Genomic DNA, 13360 nt, shown 5'->3' with positions numbered 1-13360 from the left:
GAATACACAGAACGGAGTCTCTTTCTAGTGAACTCATGATGGCGGGATGATTAATACCCGCAAAGGCTGTCAGTAAGAGAAAGCACTGGTTGGCTGGGGCTTGGATCAGTGCCTTGGGGCAGGAGAAACAAAAGTGAACAAAACTCGCAGTCATGTTTTTTTTTCCCCCAGTTTTGCAGGTATTTGGTATCTGATCAATGATCATTCGATGTCAGCAGCGCATCAAGATAGATATGGACATAATCCATATTTATCTATAGTGCCAACAGTCACCTTTTCAAATAACGCTTGGATTCTCTCGTACAAAGTATTAAAAAAAGCTGTGCACAAATATGTACACAAACACACACACACACACACACACACACACACACACACACACACACACACACGTGTACTAACACGTGTATTATTGACATATTTCAACATGATCTGGTCGCTCAGCATTTTCTGAAGGTCAAACTGACTTTTAGGAAATTATGAGGATGTGGATTAAGCTGACTTTGTATTAGATCACTCTTCTGTTTCTAACACACACTCATGCACACACACACACACACACACACACACACATTGCCATCTCTGATACTAACAGCACAGATACACACAGCTTCCTTTCTTTGTGTGCTAAAACTCAATCCAGGATGGCTGGAATTGGAGAATCAAAATAAATACACTCGGTATCAGAGCAAAGCAGCGTTGAGCGCTTTCAGTCTCACAGCCAGAAGGTCCTTGGTCAGATTGCAACACTTTGTGCGGCGTCTCAATGTTCTCCACGGGAACCCCGCCTCTCGACCAATGACAGAAGGAAAAGACTGCAGCCTCCCCACAACCCTGAGTGCAGGATAAGCGGTATAAATAATGAATGAATGAACATTCGGTATCATTCATGCGTACGGAAACCCTGTCTAAACGTCGTCGAGATAGAGGTGTCTGGTCGGAAGCAACTTTCCCACCACGAACAGATGGCTTCTTCCTGAGGCCACGCTGAACGACGTGACGCCATTTGTACGGAACAATAAATAGCCGTTTTACAAGAAATGTGGAACTTGAATGAAGAAGCTGGGTTTTCTGGTAAATGGTGAACCGAAAAGGAAATACTTGACTTTCAGCTATCGGTTGTACTGACAAGATAGCGCTGCCACCAGGTGGCGAGGTGGAGACTGTCAACTTCAGGATCGAACCTGCTTCTCCAGAGGAAGCCTGCGAGGAAAAATGTAGGAGGAGACAGAGACAAACGAGAGTCGGAGGACTTGATTGGTTTGTTTGTTTCTATAAATGGTTTCAAAAGTGCATCGTGCCTGAATAATGCTGCTGTAATAACACACGCCAGCATATCTTCAGAGAGCGATGTTCAACGAACGTGTCTGTGTCTGTGTGTGTGTGTGTGTGAGCCTGCAGTGTGTGCTGTGCTTGTGCAGTCATTTGGCAGATGGGCCTGAACAGCCTGAGAACTTGACAATCTGTACATGATTTGTTGTCAACACACACACACACACACACACACACACACACACACACACAGAAGAACACGCACACACTTTGTCCTCCTACTCCACTGCTGCTTGATTCAGCACACACACGCAAACACCTCTTCTCACAGTGCTAGCAAAACTGCCTCTCTTGTATTCTCTATCATATTTGTGGTTTTCATTTTCTGTTTTGGTTTATAGACACACACACACACACACACACACACACACACACACACACACACAGACAAACTGCCCCGTTCTGAGCTTCAACCTACCACTTTTAATCACTGGAAACAACTTGTAAGAAAGTCAAGTGTATGCCTGTGTGTGTGTGTGTGTGTGTGTGTGTGTGTGTGTGTGTGTGTGTCTAAAACTGATGACAAGGAGCCAAATTCATGTCAGTAAGGGCCGCACGGGGGCGTCACTGAGAAGAGTCCGCATTAAGTCTCAGTACCAGTTCACACAAGGCGACCTCTTGATTTTCATCCTTTCAAAAAAGTGCTGTCTGGATACCATTAAATAAATAAAATTTGGAAAAAAGGTTGAATAAATAAAGCCAGCAAGCACTTCCGTACAGAGCCAGGAGGCACCTGTGCGAATGAATGAACAGCCTTATGCTTTGGGTGGCGCCTTTCGTTTTTGTTGTACATAATTCATTCATTCATTCATTATCTATACCGCTTTTGCACTCAGGATCGCCGTGGCAAGCAGATCCTATCCCCGCTGTCATTGGCCGAGGACACATGGCTCACCCCGGACCAGACGCTAGTCGTTCACATATAGACATGTAACCATTCACTCATTCACTCATGGGCATAATAATCGGTTTAAATCCCCTCAAAATCAGCCCAAAACCGGCTGGATTCTAATAACATTAATGCAATCATCCGAAGTCCTTCAATCCCATCGAGGCTAGAACGCCAGATTTTCAGCCACACAAACATCCCATAATATCCGTCCAGACACGGTTGTAATGACACTGAGTAAGTCCACTGGCATGTGAAAGTTTCCACTTTCAAATTATTCTAAGTGATGTTACGGGAACAGGGTTGATTGCTTTATCCTTTTTTTTCTTCTTTTTCTCCAAAGCAGTGAAAGGTCTGTCATCAATCTATGCTCACAGATGGTGGCGGGAAGACGACGGCGAGCCAAAGTCCCCTCCCCGCTGACCCCCTTCGCCCCCGGCAACCTGCCGCGTCTCACGCTCCGTCTCGCCGGGAGTCGATCGCTGTCGCTTGTCGCCCCGAACGCTTTGCGGGTTGATCCCGTCGCATCGATCCCGGGAGAGGCGGAAGCGCAGTACCGTCCGTGGCCCCTAGAGGCCGATAGAGAGGGAGTCCATTATTCTTTGCCTTTTTTTCCTTTCTGGTGTCAGACAAGAGAAAGGGGAGAGGAGCAGGAGTCCAAAATGGGGCGTGGAGGATTTTTTTTTTAACCTCAGATGTTCTTGGACAAAACGTTCTTGTTTAGAATGCGACTCCTGGGATCCTCCGGCCTCTCAATGCCGAACACAGAGACGGTGTATACGTTGTTGGGTTTTCTGCCAACTTTGTGTGGCCACAATGCCGGCGTTTTGTGAAAACGGCCGACGTTCCCAGAGGTCATCGGCTAAAAGGGGACAAGAAGACTGTCATATTTCCTCTTTTTGTGCGTCCGCGCCAGGATTGGACGGGCGCGATCGTCACCGCTCCTGAGGCAAAACATCCTGTTGTAAGTGAAGCCAGCGGGGGGTCGTACGGGTAAGGGGAATAATGGCGTGCTTCCGCGCCTGGAAGGAAACAGTGCGGTTCCCACCGACGGATCGTGAATACCTCAGACTACCTCTTCTGCTTCCTCAGAGGAACATTTTCAAAATGAATCCACCCCTTGTTTAAGAAAAAAAATCACGGTTTTGAGACCTTCAAGGACAAATTCCTATTCTAGAGATGAAAATTCATTCATTAGCGAGCTAGGCAGCAATTGCTACAGCAAGAAGGTCCCTGGTTCAATTCCAACCGGGGGCCTCTCGATGTGGAATCTCCACATACCTTCTCCCACAGTCCAAAAACATGCAGGAGGTTCATTGCAGACCCTGAATTGCATGACGTATGTAAAATGTGTGATTGACAGTTAAAGGTTGTATGTCTCTATATGCATGAATAAGTGAATGGATGTATGAGTTTATACATGGGTCTGTGATCAATAAACAACCGGTTCAGGGCGAACCCCACCTCCTGGGATAGACTCCAACCCTGAGTGCAAGATAAATGGCATAGATCAGGTGTGCCAAATACGTCGATCGCGATCTTCCGGTCGATCGCAAAGGTAGCGTGGGTTGGCATTAAAACGTGGACGTCAGCCTATCATCCTCACTATGAAATTTGTCACTTGACTGACAGTCGGTCTGTCCAATCTGACCTTTTCTGACACAGGCGTCACTGCACATGTGCACATAACTGCGAATTCTTGCAAGCTAGCCAGCTAGCCTCCAATTTATTTCTTCTAAACTTATGGGTATAAAAATGAATGGGGGAGCTGGACCGAGTAAAAAGACTACAACGTATCATTTCCATACGGAATGGGAGGTGGACTTTTTTTTTTACTATGTCATTTTCAAAGTGCGTTTGCCTCATCTGCCGGTCTGCCATTGCTATACCGAAAAAGGGAAATGTGGAGCAGCATTGTCAGACCGTTCTTCACAACAACGGCACTGACTCCCCCTCTAAAAAGTGAGCCGAGAAGGAGAAAGGTGAAGGAACTAAAATCCCAGCTGTTGGGACGGCAGTCATTTTTCTCACAGCTCACTTCAACTATGCTGCTGACTCCATTCAAGTCATCAGAATAAGGTATTTACCAAAAAAGTACTCTATTGTAGTGTGCCATAAGGCTTCATGCAGTTATGCAAGATCCACAAACATTTATTGTATTAAGTATACTCAGTAGATATATCGATAAATATACATGGTCATCTGAAAAGTAGCTCACAATGCGAAAAAGTGTGGGCACTCCCTATGCATTAATGAACAAATAAATGCACTGATATGCCACTATCTGAATATACCTTTCAAATCTTGCAGTTTTAAAGCAGCCATCCACATGCACACACTGCTGCTGGAGCAACTCCAGGATCGGTGCCTTGCCAATGGACACTGCGCCACGCAGATGGGCGCAACTGGGAATCTAACCGGCAACCTTCCAATGTGAGAGACACTCAAACAAGATGGAACAGATAAAATAGATACAACATATTTTGTAGAAAACATTAGTGAGCGTAGGCTGCGCTTTGCCACATTTTTCCACATTAGAGAGGACACACATATAAAACTTACAGCAAACACGGATTTCAGGGTAATGGCTGCGTGCCACAGGTGTGCAGCTGTTTGGGTCGACTGCAGTTATGTAAAAAGATGATTCACAGCCTGCTTTGACAAGTTTGCCTACGAGTCCCACGACACCTCACGCGTTCGCACACACACACACACGCATTCATTGTTGTGAAGACATTTGCAAATGAACTCCCTCACACATCAAAAAAATCCAGTACATTTCAGTGTCACGCCACGGTTTTTTAATACAGCCGTAAGAACACGGGAACAGGGGGAAAAAAAAAAAAAAAAACGCTTGATATTATCAAGATATTTCTGGGACTTTCATTTGCAGCTTAGACGAAGAGTAATGTGACACGTTCGGGTCCGATTGCTGTGGGAAGCGGCCCGTAGTTCACTAATGGGACCCAGACATTGAAATTCAACGTCTCACAGGAAATGTTTAAATCCAACATTGACAGGATGTACGTTATATGTTTACTACATTAAAATGTTTTAACTCCCAACATTCAGAGGATGTTTAGGTTGGATGTGTCATGAACATTATAGCTACATTATCTGCAAGATAAATATCCCCAAAAATGTTTTCTTTATTCAAGCTGGCGGGTAATGTTAGATTATGCTCGGCGGATGTTTCCGAACAGCCACAACGTCACAGACAAACTTTCCTCAAGTGTTTTCACATAATCCACATGGGAAAATGTTATTCTTCACGCTCTGATTCCATCAAATCTGCAATGTGCGGCTTGGTTTTTCCCTCAGAACTTTCACCCTGTTTGTTTTCTGTCCGACTCCCAGAGAAGCTGCGAGCCGCCGTTTGATCTGCACGTCTCTCTGGGAGTTGAGAGCTCCGGTTTGTCATCAAACCGCCAATATTCAGAAAAAGGACGAAAGACCACCGTGCAGGCTGTCAAAGATATTCATTAATTAGTTCATTAGCTATGCTGCTCCCTCTCCACTCAAGTTAATAAGGTTGCAGGAGCTTATCCAGCTTTCACCCTGGACAGATCAGGAGGCCAAATTTAGAGAAATACACCCATTCACTCTGTTATTCACTCTTCATGTAGACATACAACCATTCAATCTCTCATTCACAAATCCAATTTTCACGATAAACCCCCTTCGTGTTTTGGACTGTGAGAGGAAATGCCCCCTTTCGGAATCGGACCTGGGACCTTCTTGCTGTGAGGCAGAAGCTCAAACTACTTCACCACTGTGTAGCTCAAATGTTGGAAATACAGCCAGGGTTTTGTCTTGAGTTTTCAGGCAGGGTTTCTACGCCAGCGAGAAGGCCCGACAGACGGCCGGGATCAGCGCATCAGCTTGTTTAAAGTGAAACCTCACTAATCTGAGAGCTGAGAGGCCGGATACCGGGGGCGGACAATCTCTGGACAGAACAGGTGTTCCCCCATCTCAGCCAAAAGCTAATAATGCATTATGTGTTTGTGTGTGTGTGTGTGTGTTTGTGGGAGAGCTAATTAGGGGCAAGCAGCTAATCGGCCCCGGAGTAATAAAGTTAAGCTCTCGCTGCCTGACCTCAATGAAAAATACATCTCCCTGCATCATTTATTCATTAAGATACCCATCCAGACCTCGTATATTTGGTTGCCGTAGTTCTACGAGGAACCCCGAAATGAGCCAAGTGTGCTGCTCCATATGCAAATGACACCCCCAGATCTTGCTCCCCCGCAAAAAACAGCATCAAAGAAATACAATAATGTTTTGAAGGGTCTACCGGTACATTAAGGATGTAACTGTCACACCGGCTGAGAAGTGAAGAAGAAATACTTTTAATTACTTATTCCTGTCAAGTGTTATTCATCACTGTGCATTAAGGTTCCCTAGTGCTAATACTATCACTTATCTGCAAAGCAATCAATGATAAAAGCGCTTGAGCATATTCTGCCATGATTAATATTAACATGTAGAATCTAACATTATCTCCTGAGAAAAACGGATTTTTTTGCACAACAAGGGTCAAGTGACCACAAAACAAAAGTGCACGGAACCCAATGTTCTCCAACAGATCTTATCTCTATTCATGAGTGCAAATAAATCAGATATCATTGGACGGGGCCAATCCAGAGTTTCCTGTAATTGTGAATTTAAAGTCGTTAAAAAATGCTACAGCTGCTCGTATTACGGGTGCACGTGCATGTACACGGGACTCTACACACTGCTGTCGATGTAAACGGGGAAACTGCAATCCCAGGAAGGACTCAAGAGAGGTGGATCAATACAGAAGTGACACAGTAACAACAAATGTACATTAGCTCATTCTTATCTATTCTATTTGTTTCTTTGCAGATGACACTATCATTTCTATTTTTTATTATTTCAACCTTTTTCCTTTTTATTATTTTTTTTCCCAACCCTACAAGTAAATGTAAGCAATAAAAATGTGAAGTCAGCGCAGCCAAACGGAAAATACTTGAGAACTTATGTTTAAATCTTATTTTTGGGCCACAAGTGTGGTTGTACGTCTACTCTAAGTTTTATATTCCACAATCCGCTGTTTGAAACACAGTTTGAGTCGAAAGAAAGGGGAATTTTTTTGGACACTTTACTGAGTAAACAAGACATTTAATGGAGCGGACATTGTTTGGCCGTCAGGCATGACCCCAACCCACGGACACTTTACAGTTTTATTTGACCATAAAGGTCAGCAGCACAAATTGCACATCACCGTCATTAGTGGCGAAATGTTCTCCTTTAAATGGGGGGGGGGGGGTCCAACAAAGACCTCCTCACACTGAAGCATCCCAGTATGTTTGCTGGGACATTTGGTTCTTGTCAAAATACAGGAGAACACACACACACACACGTCAAGGCTCCAGGGGAACACACCGATTAGATATCAGTGATTAACTAGGTTACAATGACACTTGGGGAACAAGAGCTTGGTGTTTTAGCGCAGCCTCTTCCCACGCTGCTGCGGTCGACCAGGAAAAAAATCAGGGTTAAATTCCTAATGGGATATAACGTGAAGGTTCTGTCCTGCGGGGGTCCGCTGAGACGAAACCCTTTACATAAATATTGGGGAGGCGTCCTTGGTTTGCGTCCAACGCCAGCGGAAGCACCTCTCATGTCGCCACTCTCCGTTTCCCCCTGCTCCTTTTTCGCTCTTCGCCATAAAACTGTCAAGATAAAAAGACGGAACGACGAAAGTACCGCTCTGACCCGGCCGGTGACTTTGGCGCGTCGGGCGTCCGAGTCTGTGACTCAGAGCCAAGTCATGGGCTGTTGCCTGGGTAACGCTCAATGGGCTGAAACACTTTAAGCTACCAAAAGAGCCACTCGATTGATAAAGATACTCCTCAAAGTCAAGGACGCCTCCAGTTGGTTGAGGCCTCCAAAGGATCCACGCAGCTCCTTCCGAGCATCCAGAGAACAGCCTCTCTGAGACTGACCCCCCACCGTCCCTCTTTCATAGAACAAGCTCGGAACATTTCCAAGCATTTCCTTTTCTGGAGAAATCCAACTAAACTGGACAAGTGCTAAAAAGACCGGCTGAGAGCGCTTCAGCCTGCTAATGAACATAATATGTGACACTCTGTCAAACTAAGATGGGCATTTGTATTCAAATGAAAAGGTTAGTAACTTAGTTAGAATTCATTTGGGACAATGTGTACCAGCCTTTGATTCTTTTGCACTGTAGGAACTTTTTGCAGTTTCTAAAATCTTTTCAGGAACCAGGCTGTTTCTACATGCAGTAAGAACCAGAGGCCATGGACCTCAGTTCCTGGAACCACTTCGGATCCTACTTCAAGCAAGGGTCTTTTTGCAGTTCCATAAGAACTCATATGACATTGGTAGTTGTGATTTCCGGAACTCGTAAGGCACGGCCATTACTCGATACTTCTTGCATGTTTCCAATTTTTAAAAACTGTCTCGGCCTCTGCTCGGCTGTTTTCTCGTGACAAAATGCAATGAACCAGCCAGAAATGGAACGACAAAGACAAGCTCTTCTGGCCTGCTGCTCTATTGCAGGGTTTCCAGGGCTCCGAACGTAAACAATTTCTCCAAAAAGAAGTGCAGAGTTACCTAACAGTGGGATTTTTCACACAGGGAGGAACTTGAAACACCTAAAACCATTAAGTATGTGATTATTATTACAGTCATGTAGAACCTGAGCACTGAGGCGACAGCAAATATGGCAAATTTACAGACCTTGTTGCTGACAAAACTTGTAAAAGCCTACAGAAGAAATTAGATGTTTATAGAAATACACCCTCAAAAAGAAGTCATCTTCCCTCCCACCGCTGGAATTCCATGCCAAACGCCCAGACAGTCTGCAGGTGAAAAGGGCGAGGCCACATTCAGCCAAGGCTTTTCAATCTGCAAGAGGGACCTGCAAGGCCTTATTTGAAACCTGTGGTTATTACTGAGCCCTGGTTAGCCGCCTCACTTTCATTATGGCTTACAGCAAATAAACTGGCAGGATGAAAGCAGAGCGGAGCCGAGGCGTCAGGCAGAAAGTTGTCGGCTGTCGAGATTTCCGAACCTCGACCATCGCGCTACCCTTTAAACGAAACAAATGTTGCTATTTGTTCTTTTAAAAAAAAAAGGGAAAAAGGGATTTGATTTCGATTCGTGCCAGAGTGAGATCATAGAGCGATCGCTTCCTTTTGTGGGAAAAAAGAAAACACAACCATGCGATGACAAGTTTGTCTGAACCCAGAGCCGTTTGCCTCCTTGAACACTAAGTAAGCCTTAAGCATATTCCAGGGAAATGTTGTGCAACACTGAGTGTGTGTGTGTGTATGTGTGTGTGTGTGTATGTGTGTGAAAATGTTTTTACAGCCAGTTACTTCGGAGTTGACAACACAATTTTGTCAGTTTCCAGTGCTGCCTTTCTAACCAGGACTCTCTCTCTTCTGACAGTGCAGCTTTTTCATGAACACCATTTTGTTTGCTTTGCACACCAAAGTTAACATCAAAATTTTTCTGCATTAATAAAATCAAACACTCAGACATCACCATAGGCTGCTACGCAGGGTGCGGTTCGGTCGTAGGAAAATAGATCTTCGTGAAAAGACTGCGGTCTTTGGATTATCTCCAGTAACCATGGAAGCTGATTTTCTTTCAAGCTAATGAGAAAAAATAACAGGTTTTGGGACAGGTGTGATAACACTAGAGAGGAGGATCAACAAAACCAAAGATTCATTAATTCATTATCTGCACCATCTCCACTGTCACATGAGAGGCGGGGTTCATCCTGGATCAATCGCAGGGCCCCACATAGACATACACCCTCTTAGTCACACGTCATCTGGCGGCATACAACCATTCATTCTGTAATTCAAGTGCCATATATGACATACAAATATTCACTCTCTCATTCACACATTATATAGACATCAAACCATTCACTTGCTCATTCACATGTCATAAAGAGACATAGGATGGACAAGTATAGTGGGATGAAACAGTCATGACTGCTAGTTTAACTAGCTAGGATTAGATGCATCACAAAAATGTTCACAAAGCCAATCAGAGTATTTTTCCATCTCCTCTGTTTCTCAGATTCCCATGCAGTGTCCAGAGCAACGCCCCGGAAGGTGGAGGTGCAGAGAATCAGGCTGAGAGCTTCTATAATTAGGAGAGTTCAGGAGCAACCGCGGCTGAGTCGTTGAATGTTTAATAGCGAGTCCTGCGGGCGCCTCCTTTGAGCCCCTTCACACCTCTTCTTCACTCACAAACACACACACACACACACACACACAGACACGATCAGAGGCCTGCACAGGCACGCATGAGGTAACCAGCGGTAACAGTAGTGAAGTGGGAGCGTTCGGGTTTCAGGGAGGAAACTACAGCACAATGCACGGACGCCCGCGCAGCATGTCTGACAACCGAGCGTGTAATGCTCGTCCATTGTCCGTCACCCGAGACCAACGTGATCCGGGAACCCAAACCCCCGGCGGGTGAGGTCACGGACAGAATTATCTGCCGTGAGAGACGGGGGCGGGGGCTGCCATTAACACAACCTAAAGCTAGTTTGTCCCGAGGCTTGCGGGGCGGCCATTCAGACACCAGATGTGTTTAGCAGAGGAGATATTTATATTTGAGATGCCATGCTAGTCTGAGGCTACGTGACCTGCAGCACTGGATTCACTCCGATATCATGTGTGTTAGCATGTGTGTGCAACTGGTCACTATCAACCTTCCCCCCACTCTTGGAATGATGTATAACACTGAACTCCCTCCGGTTTGAAACTACACCCAGATATGAATCACCGTCTGGCAAAACTCTATGAGTGTGTTTTTTTGCTTATTGGCCCTGCAGGATCTTCTTTTCTTTTCCTTTTCAGCTGCTCCCTTCAGGGGGTCAACACAGCCGATCATCGGCCTCCATTTCAATCTCCTTTGTGTCCTCTTCTCTCACGCCAGCTAACTCCATCCCCGAATCTTTTGTCTGGATTTCCAGTCCTCCTGCCTGGCGGCTCCAACCTCCGCATCCCTCTATTCAGATCTTCATATCCACGTCCAAACCATGTCAGCGTGACTTTATCTCCAGAGCATCAAACATGCTGTTCCTCTGATGGACTCATTCCTGATCCTATCCATCCATGTGACCCCAAAAGAGAGCCTTGACATCATCTCTGCTGCCTCCAGCTCTGCCTCCTGTCTTTTCCTCAGTGTCTCTCAACCAGACAACATGGCTGCTCTCACCGCCAATTTCTACACTTTTCCTTTCATTCTGACGGATATTCATTAATCATACCCTGTCACTTTTCTCCAACCGTTCCAACCTGCTTTCACCTCTTCTCCACTTTCTCCAATGCTCCGGACTGCTGATGCTTTCCACTGAAAACCCTCCACCTGTTTTATCTCTGCGATCGTTGGATTGGCAGTTTGGCGGGAAAATCGCCAAACTCAAGAAAACAACGATAAAGGCCGTTTCGAATAACAGGTTTATTTTTTCCTCTACATCGCAAACCGTTATGGGTTGGAGTTTTTTTTTGTCCAGGAAAAAAAGAAAGGATTCAGACACGGCATCGAATCTGGGGAAATAGGAGGAAGCTGGAGGTCAAGGCAGAAGGCCGCCCGCATCGAGGGTTTCCTTAGCACTGTCACCACCTGCTTCCTCGTGGGGATTCTGTCGATCATCCTAAAGAGCAGCGGTCTGGACCTGCTCTACATGGGAAGCGTCATCGGACAGCAGGATTTTTGATGTTGGCGGCAGATAAATGCAATCTTTTCTGACTTCGCTGACTGCGGCGAGATCGCATCCCAACACGGCCGAGCGTTAAAAAGTTGAAAAAGCGTCCTCCAGGGAGGGGAGGCCGGAGCGGAGGGGTGGGGTTCACCGCATCCTCTACTCACCCAATCCATCCTCAGAACTTGCTGCGTCTGATCTGCTGGAACAGAGCGGAGAGCTCTCCGTGCTTGCTCTCCATTAGGAGGGGGCGACTGAGTCTGCACTGCAATGCTAAGGTTAAATCCACATTTGAAGTGGCATTTCTGACACGTCTGGCGATGTCGACGCGTTTGACCTTTAAATATGGAGACAGAGATCTCATGGCGCTGAGGGATCGACATGACCTCAAGGCGCAGGGTCAAGAAAGGAAGGGAAATAAAGATCCAGCAGAGGCACGGAGGTGTTTCCTCCGCAAAGAGCAACGATCCCCCCCTCCCCGCAGCTCCGGGCTTCATTGTCCTGCTCAAATCAACCAGGGATCAGCCGGGGAGTGGCAGGGAAGACAGGGGCAGGTGGGGGGGGGGGGTTTAAACCCCCTGCCGCCCCGGGGTGACCTGCACTGCACCGGATGGCTGGGTTTGGAGCTGAAGGTTCTCTTATCTGTTTTTTTTTTTTTTTAATTACAATTTGCTATCCTTTCCAGGCGTGGAGCTGCATGACTAAACCCCTTCACCCGCCCAAGCCTGCCTTAATTATTGGATTTAGGATTTGGGTGTTTTCTGGTCAGAGTAGACCCCCCAAGCTCATATAACCACTAATAATAGTAATAAAATTAATAATAATTAACATTACAAAAAAATGCTATTACTACTACTAATAATAAGAATAAATAATAGTAATAGAATAAAGAAAATCTAAGAGGGTGGTTTCGATATTTCAAGCCCAAACGGGCTGCGGACTCACCGGCGTCCTCGGTCGGTCGAGGCCGGGGAGCGTTGCGTACACGGCGGCCGCTGCCCTCCGCGGTGCCCCCGCTCTTCTCTCGGTCCGCGTCCGGCCGCTCTCCAAGCGTCGAAGATGGGCGCTCCTTTTACCGGAGCCGTGTCCGCCGTGTCTCCGGCGTCGGTGCCCCGGGGAGCGCTGCGGTGGAACTCCGCGTCGAAGCACGGTGCCTCCCTCCGCTCCGCCGCCGCCGCCGGCCCCGCCCCTCCGGGCCCTGACGTCACGACGGAAAGCCCCCTCCCTGTGGTGACGTCACACCAGTGTGGTGACGTATGTGGCGGGCCACGCCCACTCGAGCACGCGGGGAACTCGTTGCTCCACTGGCTCGGTGGAGATCAGACGAGCCGATCACCTGATCAGGGATCGATAACACGTACGTGACACGCGAGAGGGCTCGGCTTTTTGGCCGGATTGCACAAATTGTGAAATTTTCT

The 13360-nt window shown here is 46.5% G+C and overlaps 1 protein-coding gene across 1 annotated transcript in view; it reads right to left on the bottom strand.

The window, feature by feature from the left end:
• rnf19b (ring finger protein 19B) overlaps positions 1-13142 on the bottom strand; it is a 34427-nt gene extending 21285 nt beyond the window's left edge. The window contains exon 1 of the mRNA XM_086178001.1: positions 12888-13142. The gene's annotated coding sequence lies outside the window, so the exon portion shown is untranslated. The remainder of the gene's footprint in view (positions 1-12887) is intronic.
• Between the last annotated feature and the right edge of the window lie 218 nt (positions 13143-13360).

Source organism: Fistularia commersonii, chromosome 30, assembly GCF_037954325.1.
Source record: "Fistularia commersonii isolate RoL2024-O1a breed Wild chromosome 30, RoL_Fcom_v1.0, whole genome shotgun sequence".
In the NCBI taxonomy this organism is placed as follows: Eukaryota; Metazoa; Chordata; class Actinopteri; order Syngnathiformes; family Fistulariidae; genus Fistularia; species Fistularia commersonii.
Note: the sequence above shows the minus strand (reverse complement) of the source record. Positions and strands in the feature narration are given on the sequence as shown.